Source organism: Manis pentadactyla, unplaced genomic scaffold (assembly GCF_030020395.1).
Source record: "Manis pentadactyla isolate mManPen7 unplaced genomic scaffold, mManPen7.hap1 scaffold_375, whole genome shotgun sequence".
In the NCBI taxonomy this organism is placed as follows: Eukaryota; Metazoa; Chordata; class Mammalia; order Pholidota; family Manidae; genus Manis; species Manis pentadactyla.
This window is the reverse complement of record NW_026644758.1, coordinates 70,256-94,921: the sequence shown is the minus strand read 5'-3', so window position 1 is coordinate 94,921 and position 24,666 is coordinate 70,256. Positions and strand designations below refer to the sequence as shown.

Below are 24,666 nucleotides of genomic sequence, written 5' to 3'. Positions count from 1 at the left end.
GATTGTAAGGCGAGAATCCTGGAGGGGTGAAGTGTAGGGAAGTTGGGTTTCCTATGGCCAGGATCCTCACTGAACTTAAACCACCTGATGACGTAACTCACCTGTTGCTAGGCTACCGCGTCCAGACCTTTAGGCAATAAGCTATTATTGTGCTATATAGAGAGCTCAGCCCAGTGCTCTGGGCAGAGGCAGAGATGCTACTGCTTGACCTACCACAGGGAGAACAAGCCAGATAATAAACCCTTTCACCCCAAAGAACGTTTTGCTGTCAATTTCTTTGGTCACATTGAATCCATAGTGAACTTGCCCGGGGCTGAAACCCATTGGCAAGACACTGGAAAAGCTAGTATTTTAATAATCATTACAAGTAACTTCATATCCTAACCTTGACAAATGGTAGTTTCTTGAAGGTTAGCTTCTTGAATGTGGATTCTAAAAGTTTATCATTTTTGCTAGGTACATAATGTTGTGGGCACGTTTTCGTATTTCAAAACATCAGTACTTGGTTTTTTGGTTTTACTCTAGCCAAGATTTGATATTCTGAAGGGTACTTTTAAGGTATAATTCACTTGTAAAATTCATTCATTTAATGTGTAAAATTCAGCAGTTTTTACTATTTTCACAAAGTTGTTCAACCATTAACCATCATCTAATTCCAGAACATTTTAATTACTCCAATAAGAAACCCTGTTAGTAAAAGGTACATTTTTATTCCCAGGGAGAAACATCTGAGACAAATTTAATTTAAAAAGATATACAAGAAGCATAAGTCTCTGCAACACTATGCTCAAATTTATATATATATTTAAATGTGTAGAACAGACTGGTAGGGAAAACAAATACCCAAAAATTAAGAGTAGCTGTATTTGGATAGTGGTATTAGAATGACTCTTTTTCATGTATTTCCTCTAAAGCTATGTTTTTATAATATTACCTCTATGGTTCTTAAAAAGGTATAGCACAGACATACACCTTGGATTGCTAGAATTTATACTACAATCCAAGTAAATACAAGTTGACACTTCTTTTTAATGCCCACTGTATTTTTTATTAAATGTCTTTCAAAGTAGATAAAATAAGTATAAAGTTAAAAAAAACTTTGGCCACACTTACTAATCTGGTTGAAATCCACAGCTGCATCTTACTTTATGACAAATTGGACTGTTTCATCACTTTGCATCTGGGCATCTACTTCTTAATGGTCATTTCTGAAATAAAGATGTAGTAATTAAGAATATATTATAATGAAAACATAAAATCTTTAAGGCAACTTTCTAAATTTACTGACTAGAGGGGACTATCAAATCAGTCCTGGGACAACCTGCTAGTAAAAAACATTAAAAGGGCTGAGGGGTAGGTGGAAGGGGTGGAACATAGGCTATCATCCCACAGGACCAGAATTAAACAGCTATGTTATATGTACTGAGTATAAAAACCTATAACCTCTTCAGTCCTCAATCCCTTTCATCTACCAGAGTCTTGCCATGTATAGACTCGATGAAAAAAGGGAGAGAAAGACGAGAACTGTAAATATTTATTATGCTTATTTGTCTATTTTTCCACACATGTAGACAGTAAGGTCCAGAGGAGACTTTTATCTGTTTTATTTATGGATATCTTTCCAGCACCTGAGACAATGAACACTGCGCAGTAAGTGCTCAGTAAACATTAACCGGAAGAATGAAAAAATTGATAATTTAACTGGAATTGATAAAATCTTCCATCTGACAGCATTTCAAAACGGCAAAGTCTCAAAATGCCATTTCTTCTACACATACACCATTGATGTTAATGCCAACTACAATCACTGTTTTCTCCCCCAATAAAGAAAGCTCATAAACAAAAGACAATCAAGACATGGTACCAACCCTCAAGAAACAGAACAAAAGCATGTATCACTTTGTAATTTTGTTTGTGCAACGTCAGGGAAAAACTCTTAGAAGGGCAATTGCTAGATATGCAATTTCGCTACTACTGCCAATGTGTGGTTGGTGTCTTTTTCTTTTTTAAACATATAGTTTCTTTTGGGGTGCCTGTGCAGACAGCTACGAATATGAGAAAAAAAGTTTTAAGGAGTGAAAAGTTGAAAGCTCTCAAGATAAGGAGATAAAAGGCATCCAGATTGATAAGGAAGAAATTAAACTGTAAACTATTTGCAGACGACATGATGTTACACATAGAAAACCCTAAAGACACCACCAAAACCTATTAGAATAACTAAATTCAACAAAGTTGCAGGATACAAAATTAATACACAGAAATCTGTCACATTTCTATATACTAAAAACAAACGAGCAGAAAGAGAAATCAGGAAAACAACTCCATTTACAACTGGATCAAAAAGAATAAAATACCCAGGAATAAACCTAACCAAGAAGGTGAAACACCTGTACTCCAAAAACTGTAACACACTCATCAGAGAAAATAAGACGACACTGATAAATGGAACTCTATCCCATGCTCATGATAGGATGAATTAATATTGTCAAAATGGCCATCCTGCCCAAAGCAATTTACAGATTCAATGCAACCCCTATCAAAATACCAGCAGCATTCTTCAATCAACTAGAACAAATAGTTCTAAAATTCGTAGGGAACCACAAAAGACCCTGAATAGCCAAAGCAATCCTGAGAAAGAAGAACAAAGCAGAGGAGATTACACTCCCTAACTTCAAGCTCTACTACAAAACCACAAGTAATCAAAACCGTTTGGTACTGTCACCAGAACAGACCCACAGATCAATGGAACAGAACAGACAGCCCAGATATAAACCCACACACATACAGTCAATTAACATATGATAAAGGAGTCACGAATACACAATGGGGAAAAGACAGCCTCTTCAACAACTGGTAATGAGAAAACTGGACAGCTAAATTTAAGAAAAATGAAACTAGATTATTGTCTAACTCCATACACAAAAGTCAACTGGAAATGGATCAAAGACCTAAATGTAAGTCATGAAACCGTAATACTCTTAGAAGAAAAGAGAGGCAAAAATCTCTTGAATAAACATGAGCAATTTTTTCCTGGACACATTTACTGGGGCAAAGGAAACAAAATCGAAAATGAACAAGTGGGACTACATTGAACTAAAAATATTCTGTACATCAAAGGACACCATCAGCAAAACAAAAAGGCATTTCAAAATATGGGAGAATATATTCATAAACAACTCACCTGATAAAGAGTTACCATCCAACATACATAAAAAACTCATACTCCTCAACATCCAAAAAAACAAATAACCCAATTAAAAAAATAGGTGGAGGACCTGGACACTTATACAAAGAAAAAATTCAGATGGCCAACAGGCACATGAAAAGATGCTCCACATCACTAATCATCAGGGAAATGCAAATTAAAACTACAATGAGATTATCACTTCACACCAGTTAGGATGGCCACTATCCAAAAGACAAGAAATAACAAATGCTGGCAAGGATGCGGAGAAAAGGGAACCCTCCTACACTGCTGGTGGGAATGTAAATTGGTGCAACTGCTGTGGAAAGCAGTATGGAGATTCCACAAAAAGCTAAAAAATAGAAATACCATTTGACCCAGAAATTCCACTCCTAGAAATTTACCCAAAGAAAACAAAATCCCTGATTCAAAAAGACATATGCACCCTATGTTTATCGCTGCACTATTTACAATAGCCAAGATATGGTCCAAGCCAAGATATAAGTGCCTATCAGTAGATGAATGGATAAAGATGTGGTATATATACACAATGGAATTATTGTTCACCCATAAAAAGAAAGGAAATCCTACCATTTGCAACTAGAGGGCAGAGAAAGACAAATACCATATGATTTCAGTTATTTGTGGAGTATAAAAACAAAGGAAAATGGAAAGAACAAAACAGCACTAGACTCACAGACACACTGAGAAGTGACTACCAGTTACCAAGGGGAAGGTTTGGGGAGGGTGAGAGGGAGGGTGAAGGGGATAAAGGGGCACAGTAATTCGCAATAACAATATAAATTGGTCACAGGGACGGCATTAATAACAATATAAATCGGTCACAGGGACAGCATTACAGCATGGAGAATATAGTCAATGATTCTGTAACATCTTATTACATTGATAGATACTAACCGCACTAGAGGGGGTGGGGATTTAATAATATGGGTAACTGTTGAACCACTGTGTTGTATGTTTGAAACCAACATAAGATTGCATATCAACAATACTTCAATAAAAATAAAGTTGAAAGGTCTCAAGAATACCCTCAAGGAACCCAACAGTTCCCTACTTCCCCTCCTGCTGGGAATGTAAGTAAACTGGTGCAACTACTGTTGAGAGGCAAAAATCTCTCACATGGCTAAATTATTATTCCACAAAATGCTACTTTTTATTAAAATTGTGTGGGAGGGGGTAATACAAGTATTAATATAGACTTGTTCTTTTTTTCTTTCAAAAAGAAGCAATGGAAGGATAAACAAAAACCACTTAAAATAGTCAGCTACAGTGAAAAGAGAAAAGCAGGGTAGAAGGGATAAGGATGGAAGATGACAGCTTCACAGAACATACCTTGTGTTAGAGTTTTGGCTTTGGAGACATGTTTTAAGCCCAAATGAACAACACTGAATACCAGAATGATAATGACCATCAACAACCGAAACAGTAAACATATATTTTTTTAATTCATGGTCATCTTTGGAAATTGCTAGGGCACTACCTTATTATTCTGAAAGTTGACAGAGGACAAGAATGAAGCATTTATCCTAGCTTTCTTATATGAAACATATCCCAGAGTAACCAAGCAGTGAGTAAGTGAAAGCTCTTTTTTCACAGGACTCCAAATAATGAATGTAGAAGGAAATGATAGGATAAGAAAATCAACATTTTATAACACTAATGAAATAACAGATATCAAAAATGATCAATGGTAGCTAAAGCCATTAGGTAAAAAGGTAGATGGGAAACTTTAAAATAATGGGTAAGTCAGGCTGACAAAACTTGAACCCAATGACTAATCTGATCATTCAAACAGGTCAATCATATATTAATGTGCAAAAGTACTCATCACTATCAATTACGTGTTCATCTATGGAGCTCTAGTTTCAAAATATTAAATATAAATTCCGTAGTAGTACCATTTCCACTCTTACCAGCATGGGCCAAGCCACCTTCTTTCTCATCTGCACTACTGCAGTAGTTCCCTATCTGATCCCCAGCATCTCCGCTTGGTAATGAGAAATAACCCCTCAGCAAGTTAGTCAAGTTAGTCCTTTTCATAGTCAGATCATGTCATTCTTCTGCTTAAACCCTCCAAGTCCATCTCACTAGTCTAAAAGCCAAAGTCCTTACAAAGGCCACAAGGGACCACGATCTGATTATTTTCCTTCCCCATGTCTCTAATCTCCTACCACTCTACCCCTTTATTCACTCAATTCTGGCCACACTGGCCTCTTTCCTCTCCTCAAACTCATCATGCATGTTCTTACATCAGGATCTCGGGACTTATTTTCCCTCTGCCTGGAACACCAGGTATCTCTCTGGTTTATTCCTCTTCCACTTCCTTTAGGACTTGGTTTTTTACAAGCTATTTCATCAAAAGAGATACACCCTGGTACCCTAAGCAAGCCCAAAATATCTGCCTCAAATTTTCTTATCTGGCATAGAATATGTAAGGAGAAATAAGTCATAAATTCTGGAAATGATATCATTTGAAACACAAGTCATCAATTTCCACATCTTTGTGTCTAAACATCTATAAAACTATATTGCCCCTTTTAAAAGATTCTATGAGCTCAACTTCAAAGAATTAATGAAGATGTAACTAACCACAGTGAGTTTTTTGTTTGTTTTTCTATTTGGTTTTGTGGGTTTTTTTGGCGGGGGTTGTTTTTTAAATCATCTGTATCCATAATTCTAGAAAGGAGTGGTGAAAGATTTGAATTAAGTCCCATTAAAAAATAACTAGCAAAATAAATGGCATTCCTTTGCCTCCCACTTCTTTAGGGATTTCTCTTTGGCATTACATTACGAAGTTCCAAACAATCTCAGGAAAACTTAGAGACTTCCAATTTTATCTATTATCTTTAGGCACGATGACCACCAGAAAGAATCAAAAGAACTCAGTAACTCTAACACAACTAGACTAGTTTTGACATGGTAGGGATGTTTGAACTTAATTATTTTTCTTTAAATAAACAAACTGCCCCTGGGCTAACACCTACTCTGCCTTTTAAACATCCTGTGGCTGGCAAGCTTCAGGGTCTTAAGAGAGACAGCCAGGGGACAGAGAAAAACAGCAAGGATGACTCAGTGATCACATTTAATAGCCTCTGAAGACCGAAACAAAGATACCAGTTTTGGCAAGAGTTCTCCAGAGCTGCCCCAAAACTGACTTATTCACATACCTTTCATCTGAACAATCTATTTTCACTTAGTTTAAGGTTCACAAAGCACTTGTTATGTGCCCATCCAACCCTAGGTACAAAATAAACCAAGAGCACAATGAAAACAATCAGCAGGGGTACTAAGGGTTGGATGATGACATTTAATTTTAAACCATGCTTTGTTTGGCAGTGGAGAACACAAAGAGAACTCAAGTATTTGGGTATAGAAATGCCCCTGCAAATTTGGAAATAAGACTTTAGCAAATTCACCCACTTGAAAGGCTAGTAATATTCAAGTAACCTTCACTGAGCAACTTCTGTGTGCCATATATTTACACTGACTCTCTTAATTTTCTGAACTCGCCTATATGAAAGGTATTAATAAAGCACACGGAGTCGTTAAGTAACCTGTCCAAACCAGAAGGAGCGCCAGGATGCAAAATCCCAGTCTTTCTTTTTCATTCTTGTAATGTGCACTAAACTGGAATAAAATTATTAGTCACAAATACATTTCCCCGTAAGAGTAATGTAAATGTATATGGGTCATTTTAGATATTTGTTACATTCTTCCACAGTTGCTTTAGGTAAGAGGACAAAGGGGAAGGTTCACTGTTACACATTAATAAGAAAGCTGTGGCATGAAGGGGTGAATCAGAAGAATATGCTACATTCAAGCCTAAGGGAACTGAGTTAAGAGTAAACCATACATACCACAGTTCACTAATTAGTATTCATTCAATGATTAACCTGAATCACATCTAACTGACCAGCAGCTCCTTCATATATCCTGAGAAGTCAGGGAAATAATGTTAAGATTTAGTAGAGTGGGTACATAGGTGTTTATCAAAATGTACTTTCTCAATGTTTAAAATACTTCTCTTTCTTGATATAGGCAGATATATATATATTCATACATGTAATAAAGTATATTAATTTCTTAATGTTTACAACATAATTATTACAGTTATGATGCCTAATTTTCCTTTTCTGGAAGTTTCTCTCATGTGAACACTTGAATTCCTTTCTAACACTATGACGTAACACTGATTGGCCTGTTCTTTACTCAACAGAACCTGATTTTTAACGTCATTAATCAAAAAACTATTTTGTAGGAATATTTTCTTTCTAAATTGTAAACTTAATTGGTTATTATTAGATGCACCCACTCTATATCACACAGCAAGTTACAGTAAAAGTAATTTATCTATTGTGAATAAAACACAGTTACTTAAGTGTCAGGCACATTACCCAGGAAATGTGGCCTTGCTACACTAATGTCCTCAGTTATGTGGAGATAGTGGAAATTCTTCAGAAAAAAGTATTCCCACTGACTAAAAAACATGCCATTTAAGCACTGTACTGCTTTATGAGGAGAGATTCTACAGATTGATGATTTAAAAGTTTCCCAAAGTCCTAAATACATATGCTAGGTATTCTAGATACTTTATTGTATCCTGGGAATTTTCAGCATAAATTAACACTTAAAAAAAATACTCCTCACAATCTTAAATCTGAATGGTAAAGAAAGATGAAGGAAAGGGAAGGGGAGGTCACACTCTCCCAAGACATCAAGTGTAAATACCTTATTTTTTAAAAACCTTAGGATTTTTAGAGTGGATTAAAGATCGTGGCATGAGAGGTAAGACAGAAACCTCCTCCTAAAACCACATACAATATAAAAATATACCAAACACATCATATACTGAAAGAGCAAGAGGAAAAAAAGCTGTGGCAGACAGTCTACACCTGGGGAAAACAGCAGACCTCAAGGAAAAGGGTAAAGTACCAAAGCCATAACTCAGAGGGACTCAAGCCTTCCCCCACTGCAGCTCGCTGGCGGGAGGAAGAGAAACAGAGCAGGGAGGGGGTGGAGGACTAAGACTGCTGAACACCCAGCCCTGGAAGATCTGCTCTGGGAGCATGAACCTACATTACATGGTGCTCTGGAGATTAGTGGGGTTGGGAACATGAGACAGACAGAATACCTGGAGACACTAATATTTCAGTTCTTGTGGAAAACAGATACCCACAACCAGCCATTCCGGGACAAAACAAAGGCAGGCAGTCTGAGAGACTTCCTAACAGAGAGAGGGCTGCTAAAGGGGCAAGGATTGCACAGAGCTTGCTCTTTAGGTGAAAGGACAGGTGGACAAAATTGTCCGGGGGCACTCTGCCCAACAGGTTGGGAACTTTCAGAAGGTTCAGTCACAACATCCTCATCACTGCCTAAGTGGCTCCAAGGCCCCCCACCGTGATACGGAACCTGCTGCGCCTTCCTCCCGACTGACACTGGCTCACAAACCAACCATTGTGCCAGGCCAGGCAGAGAGCAGCCCCACCTACAGCAGCTACAAGTGCAAAGCATAGTGGCTTCTCCCTGCATGCTCGGCCCACTGGCCCTGGCAGTGGAGACAGGCACTACAGCCGGGAAGCAGGAAAAGACCTCTTTCCTCCTGACAGGCACCACTGCCACTCCCCTGTGACCCCAGCTATCGCTCCAGGGGATGAGCAGGTCCAGAGAGTTGGGCTTCTGGGCACTAGAGGTCGCCACATACAAATATGAAACAACAAAGCAACCTGGTTCAAACCAAAATCCCACAAACACAAGAAAGAGAGCCAAGTGAAAATGAACTTATCACTCTTCCTGAAAGAGATTTCAAAATAAAAATTATAAACATGCTAATGGACGTACAGAAAAATATTCAAGAACTCAGGAAGGAATTCAGGAATGAGATACATTCAAAAAACAGTTTCTGAAATGACACACACAATGAAGGGATTCAAAAGCAGATTAGATGATGTAGAGGAGATGGTAAATGTAATAGAAGTTAGAGAAAAGAAATACAAAGAATATGAGACACAGAGAGAAAAAAGGATCTCTAGGAGTGAAAGAACATTGAGAAAACTGTGTGAACAATCCAAAGGGAACAATATTCACATTACAGGGGTACAAGAAGAAGAAGAAGAGAGAAAAAGGGATAGAAACTGTCTTTGAGGAGATAACTGCTGAAAATTTCCCCAATCTGGGAAGGAGATGGTATATCAGGCCATGGAGGTGCACGATCTCCCAACACAAGGGACCCAAGGAGGATAACACCAAGACATATAGTAATTAAAATGGCAAAGATCAAAGACAAGGACAGAGTATTAAAAGCACCCTGAGAGAGAAAACAAATCACCTACAAAGGAAAACCCATCAGGCTATCATCAGACTTCTCAACAGAAATCTCATAGGCCAGGGGGAGTGGCATGATATATTTAATGCAATAGAGCAGAATACCATACGTGGCAGGATTATCATTTAAATTTGAAGGAGGGATTGAACAACTTCCAGATAAGCAAAAACTGAGAGAATTTACCTCCCACAAACCATCTCTACAGTGTATTTTAGAGTGACTACTATAGATGGAAGTGTACCTAAGGAAAAATAGCTATCACCAGAAGAAATAAAACCATAGTAAAGAAAGTAGACCAATTAGTTACTAAGCAGATACAAAATCAAATCAATTACCCCCACGGTAAGTCAAGGGATAGACAAAAAGTACAGAATATGATACCTAATATATAAAGAAGGAAGGAGGAAGAAGGGGGAGGAAAAAAAGAATGTTTAGATTGTGTTTATAACCGCATACTAAGTGAGTTAAATTAGACCATTAGATAGTAAGGAAATTATCCTTGAACTTTGATAACCATGAATCTAAACCCTGCAATGGCAATAAGTACATACATATCAATAATCACCATAAATGTAAATAGTCTGAATGCACCAATCAAAAGACATATAGAGTCAAGGAATGGATAAAAAAACAAGACCCATCTATATGGTGCCTACAAGAGACTCATTTCAAACCCAGACACATACACAGACTAAAAGTGAAGGGATGGAAAAACATATTTCATGCAACTAATAGGGAGAAAAAAGCAGGAGTTGCAGTACTTGTATCAGACAAAATAGACTTCAAAACAAAGAAAGCCACAAGAGACAAAGGACATTACATAATTATAAAGGGATTAATCCAACAAGAGGACATAACCATTATAAATATCTATGCACCCAACACAGGAGCACCTACATATGTGAAACAAATACTAACAGAATTGAAGGGGGAAATAGAACGCAATGGTATTTTAGGAGACTTCAGTACTCCACTCACTCCAAAGGATAGATCAACCAGACAGAAAATAAGTAATGACACAGAGGCACTGAACAATGTATTAGAACACATGGACCTAATGGAAATCTACAGAACACTTCATCCAAAAGCAACAGGATACACATCCTTCTCAAGTGCACATGGAACATTTTCAAGAACAGATCATATACTAGGCCACAAAAACAGCCTCAGTAAATTCAGAAAGACTGAAATTCTACCAACCAACTTCTTAGATCACAAAGGTATGAAGCTAGAAATAAATTAAACAAACAAAAAAAAAAACAGAAAAGCCCACAAACACATGGAGGTTTAACAACATGCTTCTAAATAATCAAAGGATCAATGAACAAATAAAAACAGAGATCAAGCAATATATGGAGACAAACGACAACAATAACTCAACACTGCAAAATCTATGGGACACAGCAAAGGCCATGCTAAGAAGGAAATATATTGCAATACCAACTTATCTCAAGAAAGAACAATTCCATATAAACAGTCTAAACTCACAAGTAACAAAACTAGAAAAAGAAGGACAAATGAGGCCCAAAGTCAGTAGAAGGAGGGACATAATAAAGACCAGAGCATAAATAAATAAAATCGAGAAGAATAAAACAATAGAAACAATCAATGAAAGCAAGAGCTGGTTCTTTGAGAAAATAAATGAAATAAATAACTCCCGTGCCAGACTTACCAAGAAAAAAAGAGAGTCTACTCACATAAACAGAATCAGAAATGAGAAAGGAAAAATCACTATGGACACAACAGAAATACAAAGAATTATGAGAGAATACTATGAAAAATTAAATGCTAAAAAACTGGATAACCTAGAAGATGGACAACTTTCAAGAAAAATACAACCTCTCAGGGCTGACCAGAGTAGAAACATTTAATCTGAACAGACTAAATACCAGCAATGAAATTGAATTGGTAATCAAAAACTACCCAAGAACAAAACTCCTGGGCCAGATGTATTTACCTCAGAATTTTATCAAACATTTAGTGAAGACCTAATACCCATTCTCCTTAAACTTTTCCAAAAAACAGAACAGGAGGGAATACTCCCAAACTCATTCTATGGGGCCAGCATCACTCTAATACAAAAACCAGGCAGACAACACACACAAAAAAATTACAGACCAATATCCCTGATGAACATAGATGCAAAAATACTCAACAAAATACTAGCAAACTGAATTAAAAAATGTATCAAAAAGATCATCCATCATGCTCAAGTAGCATTTACCCCAGGGATGCAAGGAAGGTACAATAAGCAAAAATCCATTAATATCATACACATCAACAAAAAGAAGGACAAAAACCACATGATCACCTTCAATAGATGCTGAAAAAGTACTGGACAAAATTCCTCATCCATTCATGACAAAAACTCTCAAGATAGAAGGCAAGTATCTCAATATAATAAAAGGCAATATATGAAAAACTCAAAGCCAACATACTTAACAGCAAGAAGCTGAAAGCTTTTCCTTTAAGATTGGAAACAACACAAGAAGCCCACTCTTGCCACTTTTATTTAACATAGTTCTGGAGGTCCTAGCCACGGCGATCAGACAACACACAGAAATAAAAGGCACCCAGACTGGTAAAGAAGCTAAACTATCACTGTCGCAGATGTCATGATATTGTACATAAAAAGCCCTAAAGAATCCACTCTGAAACTACTAGAACTGATATCAGAATACAGCAAAGTTGCAGGATACAAAATACACAGAAATCTGTTGCATTCCTATACACTAATGATGAACTAGCAGAAAGAGAAATCAGGAAAACAATTACATTCACAATTGCATCAAAAAGAATAAAATACCTAGGATAAACTTAACCAAGGAGGTGAAAGACCTATACCCTGAAAACTACAAGACACTCATGAGAGAAATTAAAGAACATACCAATAAATGGAGACACATTCTGCGATCATGGATAGGAAGAATTAATATTGTCAAAATGGCCATCCTGCCTAAAACAATCTACACACTTAATGCAATCCCTATCAAAATACCAACAGCATTCTTCAACGAACTAGAGCAAATAGTTCTAAAATTCATATGGAACCACCAAAGACCCCAAATAGCCAAAGAAATCCTGAGGAGGAAGAATAAAGCTGGGGGAATTATGCTCCCCAACTTCAAGCTCTACTACAAAGCCACAGTAATCAAGACAATTTGTTACTGGCACAAGAACAGACCCACAAATCAGTGGAACAGAATAGAGAGTCCAGATATAAACCCAAGCATATATGGTCAATTAATATACAATAAAGGAGCCATGGACATACAATTTGGAAATGACAGCCTCCTCAACAACAGGTGTTGGCAAAAGTGAACAACTATATGCAAGAGAATGACACCGGATTACTGTATTATTGTCTAAGCCCATACACAAAAGTACACTTGAAATGGATCAAAGACGTAAATGTAAGTCATGAAACCATAAAAGTCTTAGAAGAAAACAGGTAAAAGTCTCTTGAATATACACCTTTGCAACTTTTTTCTGAATGCATCTCCTCAGGCAAGGGAAACAAAAGCAAAAATGAACACATGGGACTATAGCAACTAAAAAGCTTCTGTACATACAGGACAGGACACCATCAGCAGAACAAAAAAGGCATCCTACAGTATGGGAGAATGTATTTGTAAACAACATACTCGATAAGGGGTTAACATCCAAAATATGCAAAGAATTCAAAAGCCTCAACACCCAAAAAGTAAATAATCTGATTAAAAAATGGGCAGATGATAAGAACAGACAATTCTCCAAAGACATTCAGATGGCTAACAGGCACATGAAAAGATGCTCCCCATCACTAATTATCAGGGAAATGCAAATAAAAACCACAATGAGACATCACCTCACACCAGTAAGGATGGCCAGCATGGCAAATACTAAGAACAACAAATGCTGGCGAGGATGTGGAGAAAGGGGAACCCTCCTACACTGCTGGTGGGAATATCAGCTAGTTCAATTATTGTGGAAAACAATATGGGGGTTCCTCAAAAACTAAAAATAGAAATACCATTTGACCTGGGAATTCCACTCCAAGGAATTTACCCAAAGAATATAACTTCTCAAATTCAAAAAGACATATGTACCCCTATGTTTATTGCAGCACTATTTACAATAGCCAAGATATGGAAGCAACCTAAGTGTCCATCAGTAGATGAATGTATAAAGATGTCACACATATACACAATGGAATACTATTCAGCTAAAGGAAGAAAACAAATCCTACCATGTGCAACAACATGGATGGAGCTGGAGAGTATTATACTCAGTGAAATACGCCAGGCAGAGAAAGAAAAGCACCAAATCATCTCCCTCATTTGTGGAGTATAACAACGAAGCAAAACTGAAGGAACAAAACAGCAACAAAACTCACAGATTCCAAGAAGGGACTAACAGTTACCAAAGGGGAGGGGTTTGGGAGGGTGGGTGGGGAGCAAGCAAAAAGGGTTTTAGGGGTATTGTGATTGGCAAACATGGTGTGGGGAGGATCGTGGGGAAGACAGTGTAGCACAGAGAAGGCAAATAGTGACTCTGTGGCATCTTACTATACTGTTGGGCTGTGACTGCAATGGGGTATGCGGGGGCCACGATAACATGGGTGAATGCAGTAACTACATTGTTTTTTCATGTGAAACCTTCATTAGAGTATAAATCAATAATACCATAATTTTTAAAAAACACTGTTAAAAAGAAAAAAAACAAAAAAGAACTCACACACCTCAACACCCAAAAATCAAATAACCATATTAAAAATTGGGCAAAGGATATGAACAGACACTTCTCCAAAAATTCAGATGGCCAACATACACATAAAGATGTTCCACATCACTTATTATCAGGGAAATGCATATTAAAACCATAATGAGGTATTGCCTCAAACCAGTTGGGATGGCTAACACCCAAAAGACTAAGAACAACAAATGCTGGCAAGGATGGGGAGAAAGGGAAACCCTCCTACATTGCTTGTGGGAATGTCAGCTACTTCAACCATTGTGGAAAGCAATATGGAGGGTCCTCAGAAAACTAAAAACAGAAATATCATTTGAGCCAGGAATTTCACTCCTAGGAATTTACACAAAGAATACAAGTTCTCAGATTCAAAGAGACATATGCACCCCTATGTTTATTGCAGTACTATTTACTATAGCCAAGATATGGAAGCAACCTAAGTGTCCATCAGTAGATGAATGTATAAAGGAGATGTGGTACATATACACAATGGAATACTATTCAGCCATAAAAAAGAAACAAATCTTACCATTTGCAATACCATGGATGGAGCTGGGGGATAGTATGCTCAGTGAAATAAGCCAGGCAAAGAAAGACAAATACCAAATGATTTGCCTTATTTGTGGAATAAAACAACAAAGCAGAACTGAAGGAACAAAACAGCAGCAGACTCACAAACTCCAAGAAGGGACTAGCGGTTACCAAGAGGAGGGGTGGGAGAGGGTGCATGGGGAGGAAGGGAGAAGGGTTTGAGGTGTATTATGATTAGTACACATTGTCGGGGGTGGAGGGGGCGGTCACAGGGAAGACAGTGTAGAACAGAGAAGGCAAGTAGTGACTCTGTGGCATCTTACTACACTGATGGACACTAACCTCAATAGGCGATGGGCGGGACTTGATAATATGGGTGAATGCAGTAACCACTGTTTTTCATATGAAACCGTCATAAGAGTGTATATCAATGATACCTTAATATAAAAAAATTAATTAAACCTTAGGATTTTCAGTGCTTTTCTTTTTCTTGACAACAAAATACTGTGTGCAGACTTATCCTTAAGATTAAATAAAGACAATGGATGGTCTGCTTTTGAAATTAATGTTTGGGGCATCATCAACGGCAATTACTATTTTGATTTGTGTTTAACAAATGAGAGTGCGGAGCACAGAGTCTTTTTGTTTTTTAAAAACGATCATACACAGAATCTCCCTAAATTTTAGTAGTTTTTTCTCTCTCTGCCCTTTCTTCCTGTTGCATACACTCATACATAGCATGAATAACTGTTATTTTTTCAAGTAAATATTTTCCAGGGCTCTGGAGTTCAGAGTTCAGTTTCTTGTATATCTTCAACATCTTACATAATGGAGATACATACAAATCTAAATTATTACAGTGTCTGTGGCTTTATTGCTATTCATGAGTTGTAATACAACACACAATAAAATATTCACTACAGAGAGTGGCTTGGTATTAAAGCAGGTTTACTTTTGCTAGTATTCCAAGGAGCTGTTACTTGAGTAACAGAACTCCAGTATTTGATAGCCTCTTCTTGAAGATGCTGTCATCATATGTATGTGCCCTAGAGACTGTCACCCAATTCCATTAACTTCCTCAAGAATGGAAACAATTTTCATAAAACTCACTGAAGCCTCTTTGTTTTCTAGGGGATAATCCATAACTTCAAATATGCAAGCCAACCAAGAAGAGTTACAATTTTTTCCCTAAATTCCTTTTATCAGCTAGGGGGAGAACACTATTCCTTCTTTAGTGGTTATGGTAGGGTATAATTATTTTCAGCAAGTAATAGATGTTTCTTCCCACAACCAAACTCTAAGATAATTCCTCATGGTGGACACTATACAAAGAAAGAAGGAATGACCAATGTCTTCAACCAGTTTCCAGCAAGTTAAAAAGTAGAATTCATGTCTCATAAAAGGGTCTTCAATAAATGCCTATCTCAAAGCACACAATGTAAGTTATACCTATTTTCTCTGACCCCTGGCTATGAAAAACTGTTTCTCCTAAAATCCACAAAACTTTTAAGTACAGCCGTCATGCAAATCAAAAGAATTCATGACCCTCTATAACTTACACTTCCTTCATGATACAAAAAGAGCTTGCTTAACATTCTATGTTTAAGTGGCATTTAGGGTAAAAAAATGCTAGGAATGAGGGTGAGGAAGACAAACATCATAAATTGGCCATACCAGAAATAACAGAAAAGATTTTGAGAGTGGGGGGAGGGAGGAAACCTGTGCAATCATTTTACATTTTACAGGTGAAGAAAACTGAAGCAGCTTATGAGCAAGGAAAAAACTGAAGTTCATATTATAAATGGTGTTTTCCCCTAGAATCACCCATTCCAACAAATGTAGTTATTTTAGCTTAATACATATATAATACATGTAATCAGAACAGACTGCATGCTAACAAGTTTAAATGAATGCATGAATTCTGAATACTGTTACGGGAAATAAAAAATGGCCCGTGTGTCCTATAGGAATGACTGAATTCCAATAGTAACCTGTATCCTTGGAGCAGTTCTTTAGGACAGTCTGGGATGGATGGATCACTGCTCTGACCCAGGATGGCATTTCTTATATAGGAGACTAATTAAATTCACCATTAGCTAATGTCCCCAAAGATAAGAAACTGTGTATATGCCAATATCCTGTTTTCAACCTGGGAGCTTAATAAAAGGACTATTTCCCATTTGAGGACTGGTGGTCCACTGAAACAGTTCATTAAAAAAGGCACAAATCTCAAAGTAAGGTAGAACAGCAGAGTAAGTAACATCACTTGCACTTAGACAAAAATCCTTTGTATACAAGCCTGCATTGGGCCAAAAACAAAAAATTCACCGAGAAATCAGAGTTCTCAAATTAAAATTTATTTCCTAAGAAAGATCAGATGGACTAAGGACAAAAAGCATAGTATACTCAATGTTAAAACTGTTAAACTCAGAGAGAACAAAAACATTTTTAATTTCACGGACATTTACCTTACATCAAGTTCTCCTAGCACCTAATCAACATTTAAACTGTCTACAAGAGTATGAGTGTTGAAGGTCACTTGATCTACCCACTTTCAGAAAGGAAGAAGTGAATAAAATAACATTAACGAAGTGTTATTTTGGTAGCACTGAAAAATTTGCGAGACAGACTTGTACTAAAGGAATAATTAACAAGAGTTGTGGTTTATGAAGAAATCCTCTAGCTTGGTTGACATCATGGTAACTATGGGAAGTGTCTTCATGATTTTTCCCCCAAACCAAGTTGGATACATCCCAAGTTAAATAACAGCTCCTATTTATTACTCTAAGATATCACATTTTTTAGCTTTCAAGTACCTAAGTCAATTTAAAATGCAAAACAATATAGAGTTTTAAGCCTCTATTTGCCTAATGAAAGCATTGAATCAAACAAAAAAACCTCAATGACCTTCCTAAAGCAGAGGGGGGATTTCATTTCATTTCACCAATAACAAACAAAAATAAAGAATGCTACTTGTAGGATAACGTGTGTGTGTCACCCATTCCTTCTATATGTATTTGTCTGTCTCTGTCTCTCCCTATGCATGTTGCGTGTGTGTGAGTGAAAGAGAGAGAGACAGAGAGAGAGGGTGTATGTGAGAGATGAGCAATGTTTCTCCCTCCATGCCTGCCTGTCTTGGCCACCCTAGGTCTCCTCTCCTCTCCTTGTCAACCTGTCTCCCTTACATGTAAACTGGCTTTCAAGTACAGATACTCAGAAAGAAAATACCTATATGCAAGGAGTAACCATCACTGTGATAAGAGACATTATTCTAACATGCTGCAACCACCATCTATCTATTCCCAACAGCTTTCTTCCCAGCCAGAGCTGTTCATTTGAGGTTCTGTAAACAGGAGCTCCTTCCGCCTCCTAAGGGTCATTTTGAGGTCCAAAACTTTAAAAAGTATTATTAAAAGGCCTTAAATACTCTTTTAACAAATAACTCAGTAAAATATCTATAAAGTAAAACTATTTAATTCCAGTTAAAACAATACAGAGCATACCAGTGCCTGACTGACAGATTTTTCTGTATGTAAAAGACCTTCTCTTTCTCTAACAGATTTCTCTGCAGGACTACTTTATAGTTCAGCAATGCTTTTTTCCACTTTACAGAGTGTTAGAGCTTAATCCTGTTCATTTTATTACTTGTCAATATAAATATGATAGAAGGTTTGTGGGGTGAAACTGGGGGCCCGTTTTTTTTTTTTTAATCGCAGGAGCCAGTTACCATATAGAGTTGAAACTATGTTTTAATCAACAAAAGAACAATCTAAGCAAAATCAAATACAGTTTTTTTTTTAAGTGATAGTCTTTCAGATTTAATTTAGAAAAAAGAATCAAGCTTTGGAAATGTATGTGGGTTCCTAATATATAACTAACATTAAAAATTCAGTAGAGAAAAATCTGAACTTTGGCAAGATTTGTGTGTAGGGGTGGGAGGGCACAGAATTTTAAGGTTCATGACAATCATTCATTAGAGTTACGTTACAGGACAGAAGTAGTGGAGGCCTTTAGAGTTAAGCAATTTACCCTAGGAACCCATCTTCTGATTCCTAAATGAGAGATGTAATTAAAACATCTTCAGCTGCCCTTCAAACTGAGTCAAATAAAATTAATTGACATGTATTTGTTCTTTGATTTAAAATAACAAAAAAGTGCCAAATCCAAGCAAATTATTTCAAAACCCAACTGTTAAGATTTAATACAAATAAAGTTCTGATGTATGATAATTTATAAACACCTGGACTTACCAATGTCGAAAAAGTCATTAAGAAAAGTAAAAACTTTCGATAGTGTCCTTAAGTTCATTTCTATGGAAACTCCCAAGATGTGTTACAAATTAAGATCATTGTGGCCTATGTGCTAAGGGCTATTTCATTAATCACCAATTATAATTTATTGGTGATTTATAACTTATACCCAATCATTAATTAAAAATTTATTCCATTTAACACAAAAAAAAATTTTTTCTGGTCAAAATCCACATGCCCTAAAGGACACCAAAATCTCTATGGAAAAGTTCCTCTGCATTTGGTTACCTTATACTACATACAGCAGGAACTTTCTACTTCATGATTAAAGACAAAGTTCACAGAAAACCTAACTTCTTTAAATGAGGCATGACCAAGTCAGCCTTACAAACTGGCTGTTTGTGTTCCATGAGAGGCCCAGAAAATGCAGAAAAAGTACCTAAGACTAGGTCTGTATTATGTCCCTATTATGAGAAGTAATTTATGCTATGAAACAGCAACAGCAAAAACATTAAAAAAAAAAAAAAAAAAAAAGAGCTAACAGACTCCTATCAAAATAAGGTGCAAGAACAAAAAGTACATGAAACCCAAAAGAGAACAGGGGGAGAATGTGTGTATGAAGACAGGTTTAGAGCAAGGATGGCAAACCCAAGGCATGTGCACTGCTATTTCTCCTCCCCCAGAACTGGCCAACACAGACAGGGAACAGGTGACGGTTTTGGGAGAGCTCTGGGGAAGGACTCAGAAACCTCTAGCTAGCTATTACCAGGTAGTGGGAGTTGTCAGACCAAGCAAAACATCACCATTCCTGGTTTAGACTGCCTGGAAGAAGGTTGTGGAGAAAAACCATTAAGGAAGGAATGAGTGTTAAGGAAGAACAGTAAGAGCCTTAAGTATTTACTGAGCTATTTCTCATTTTATTTTTTTTAGGTTGCCTACACTGTTTGATTTAATCCTCACAACAAACTTCTTAACTACTTCTAGTATGCCCATTTTATAGATATGAAAAAACTGAGCTGTCCAGAATTTTAAACAATGAACTTGCCTAAGTCATACTGCAGGTAAGTGGTGGAACTAGGGCTCAAACAAGGACCTAAGCACTTTCTCACTCCTTTAATGGATCATGGAATTCCACAACTGTGCTAACCCTCTATTCATCCTCCCATGTAAACCCACCAGAACATATTTTTTTAAATAAAATTTTAATTATTTAAGTAATAACATGTTTCTAATGGAAAGTCTGGAAAATATAAAGGATGTTTCAAAATTCATCATTTTTATTGCTTTTGTAATTAGTATTTTAATGGATACCTTGTATATAAATCTGCATCTTTTTACTCTGTTTATAAAGTACCATAAATGGAATTCTGGGTCAAAGAGTGTGAATACATTCTGCCAGAACATATGATTTTAATATTACTGAAATAATAAAGAGATGATAATTTCCTTAAGAAAAACAACTATGCTTTATTCTCTCTTGTACCTACAATGCCAGGACATGAATGAACGAATGAAGGTTTGTCTTCCCTTAGTACATAGTCTCTGAAGAGAGATTTCAATAAAGCAGGCTCCTCAGTTAGAAGACGACAATTAACGCCTAGTAGCAAATTCATTAATGGGATGCATAAAACTCTTCTTAAGGAGAAAAAGACTTTCATCTATCTCCAAATGTTTAATATCTTACAGTATATTTAAAGGACGTTATATTTCAGTAGTTACAGAGCACACTGAAGACATTATTTCTCCCAGTTTGAATTATTATCTAAATGTCATAATCTGTTATTGTCCATAGAGATCATTTTCAGAACACGTTCACACCCAGAATTCAAAAAGTTAAATATTTTAATAGTAGCTAGATTTGTCGTTTTACTTTGATTTTATATGAAAAATCATCATCTACTACCATCAGGGTCTAATGATATCATCATAACAGGCAATGTCCCCATAAAGATGAAAGAGAGAGTCACTACAAAACAACGTGCCAGGCATTGATCTAGCACTTTAGATGCACTAATTTAATTCTCGCAAAATTACATGGCTTGTAAGTAATTTATCTCTATTTTATAGGTAAAGAAACTGAAGCAGAGAGACTTTAAGACACTTGCTTGTTTCTTCAAACCCAGACATTATGGCCACAACTCTAATCACTGCATAGTAGTGACTCCCAGGGGTAAGCAAAAAACTTGTAAAAGTTTCTGGCATAACTTTCAGTGGACACTGGTGATGAAGGACATAATGAAACTGTGCTTGTCAGAAAAGAGGAAATTTTATCAATTCACGTGGATTATTTATCCATTTAATAAATAATTAGTTATTGTTTATTGTGGAACAAAAGCTCTCTCAGAATGTGGGGGTGTTCTCCAAACCTTGAGAAACACTAGGTTTAAGAAAGAAAGATGGACAGAGATCACAACATAATGTAGATATCTAATATAGATATATTGACCTAGCATAGTTAGGATAAAACAGTATTATTCACAGATGTCATGGCACAGAAGTAGTAATTAATTCTGCCTAGGGCACTCAGAGAAGTTGTACAGAGTAGGAAATACCTCAACTGCACCTTGAGTAAGACTTCTACAGAAATTTCTAGGTAACAGTCATCTCCCAAAATTGTCCCCACAGAAGGACCAGGTTCTCAGTGCATGAAAACTGCTGCAGTAGTACAAAGCATGTCTTAGCACAGCAGCACCATCTTAGGTTTGCTCAGGGTCTGAAAGCAGGGGGCGGGGGTATGGAACAGATCTTAGAAATAAAACCCCTGCCATACAATGGGAGCCAGCAATAAAGAGGAAGCCCATCTGTCAAGCCTGACTTTATAGCCAATATAAAGCTGCCTTTGCTGGCATACCTGTATTTACAATCCTAATTTTTAAAAACCCTAAATTAAAAATATAAATAAAGAATATAAGGGGAAGCAGGAAGGGACTTTTGTTCTCCCAGCTGACACATGCCCCACTCACCAGCAATCACTTCCAGCGCCATGAAAAGGCAGAAGAACCTTGTTCGGTCCAAAATCCCTCAAACACCACAGAGAGGGCCTGGTGAGAATGAAATTACCAATCTTCCCGAAAAAGAATTCAAAATAAAAGTCATTAGCATGCTGATGGACCTACAGAGAAATATGCAAGAGCTAAGGGATGAATTCCGGAGGGAGATAACAGAAATGAAAAAAACAATGGAAGGATTTAAGAGCAGACTGGATGAGGTGCACGAGACTGTAAACAGAATAGAAATCAGAGAACATGAACACAGAGAAGCTGAGGCAGAGAGAGATAAAAGGATCTCTAGGAATGAAAGAATTAAAGTAAGAGAACTGTGTGACCAATCCAATCCAAACAGAACAATATTTGCATTATAGGGGTACCAGAAGAAGAGAGAGAAAAGGGGACAAAAATGTCTCGGAAGAAATTATTGCTGAAAACTTCCCCAATCTGGGGAAGGAAATAGGCTCTCAGATCACAGAGGTCCACAGATCTCCCAATACAAGTGACCCAAGGAGGATAACACCAATACATAAAGTAATTAAAATGGCAAAGATCAAAGACAAGGACAGACTATTAAAAGCACCCTGAGAGAAAACAGATCAGCTACAAAGGAAAACCCATCAGGCTATATCATCAGACCTCTCAGCAGAAACCTTACAGGCCAGAAGAGAATGCCATGATGTATTCAATGCAATGAAACTGAAGGGCCTTGAACCATGAATACTGTATCTAGCAAGATTATCATTTAAATTTGAAGGAGGGATTAAAAAATCCCCAGGTAAGCAAAACATGAGGGAATTTACCTCCTATAAACCATCTCCTACAGTGTATTTTAAAGAGATTGCTCTAGATGGAAGTGCTCCTAAGGGTAAACAGATGTCACCAGAGAAAATAAAACCACAGCAAAGAAAGTAGACCAACCAAACACTAACTAAATGCAAAATAAAATCAGCTATCCACAAAATCAGTTAAAGGAAACGCAAAAGAATACAGAATAAAAACCCTAACATATAAAGAGTAGAGGAGGAAGAATAAGAAGGGAGAGAAATAATCATCAGACTGTGTTTATAATAGTATAACAAGTAAGTTAAGTTAAAGGGTTAGATAGTAAAGAAGCTACCCTTGAACCTTTGGTAACCATGAATCCAAAGCCTGCAATGGCAGTAAGTACATACCTATCAATAATCACCCTAAATGTAAATGAACTGAATGCACAAATCAAAAGACACAGAGTAACAGAATGGATAAAAAAGCAAGACCCATCCATATGCTGCCTACAAGAGACTCACCTCAAACTCAAAGACATACACAAACTAAAAGTGAAGGGATGGAAAAAGATATTTCATGCAAATAATAGGAAAAAAAAGCAGGTGTTGCAGTACTTGCATCAGACAAAATAGACTTCAAAACAAGGAAAGTAACAAGAGACAAAGAACAACATTACATAATGATAAAGGGGTCAAACAGAGGATATAACCATTATAAATACCCATGCACTCAACATATGAGCAACCACGTATGTGAAACAAATACTAACAGAATTAAAGGAGGAAATAGGATGCAATGCATTCATTTTAGGAGATTCAACACACCACTCACTCCAAAGGGAAGACCAACCAGATAGAAAATAAGTAAGGACACAGAGGTAATAAACAACACACTAGTACAGATGGACCTAACAGACATCTACAGAACTCTACACCCAAAAGCAGCAGGATGCACATTCTTCTCAAGTGCACATGGAACATTTTCCAGAATAGACCACATACTAGGACACAAAAAGAGCCTCACTAAACTCAAAAAGACTAAGAAACAGAATCTACACACATGAACAGAATCAGAAATGAGAAAGGAAAAATCACTACAGACACCACAGAAATACAAAGAATTATTTGAGAGTACTATAAAAACCTATATGCTAACAAGGTGGAAAACCTAGAAGAAATGGACAACTTTCTAGAAAAATACAACTTTTCAAGACTGACGAAGGAAGAAACAGAAAAACTAACAGACCAACTACCAGCAACGAAATTGAATTGGTAATCAAAAAACTAGCCAAGAACAAAATTCCCAGACAAGATGGCTTCACCACAGAACTGTATCAGACATTTAGAGAAGACATAATACCCATGATCCTTAAGTTTTCCAAAAAATAGAAGAGGTGGGAATACTCCCAAACTTATTCTATGAAGACAGCATCACTCTAATACCAAAACCAGGCAAAGACACCACAAAAAAAATAAAACTACAGACTAATATCCCTGATGAACATAGATGCAAAAATACTCAATAAAATCTTAGCAAACTCAATTCAAAAATACATCAGGAGGATCATACACCATGATCAAGTGGGATTCATCTCAGGGATGCAAGGATGGTACGACATTCGAAAATCCATCAACATCATCCACCACATAAACAAAAAGAAGGATAAAAACATGAACATCCCCATAGATGCTGAAAAAGCATTCAACAAAATTCAACATCCATTCATAAAAACTCTTAACAAAATGGGTATAGAGGGCAAGTACCTCAACAAAATAAAGGCTATATAAGACAAACCTACAGCCAACATCATACTTAACAGCAAGAACCTGAAAGCTTTTCCCCAATGATCAGGAAAAAGACAAGGATGCCCAC

At 36.8% G+C, this 24,666-nt stretch overlaps 1 long non-coding RNA gene across 1 annotated transcript; it reads right to left on the bottom strand.

Annotated features, from left to right (window-relative positions):
• Nucleotides 1-1,112: 1,112 nt before the first annotated feature.
• LOC130682372 (uncharacterized) lies at nucleotides 1,113-22,121 on the bottom strand. The gene is made up of 2 exons (XR_008995590.1): nucleotides 22,003-22,121; nucleotides 1,113-1,208 (listed from the first exon to the last, which is right to left on the bottom strand). It is a non-coding gene; the product is annotated as an uncharacterized LOC130682372 (long non-coding RNA).
• Nucleotides 22,122-24,666: the final 2,545 nt, after the last annotated feature.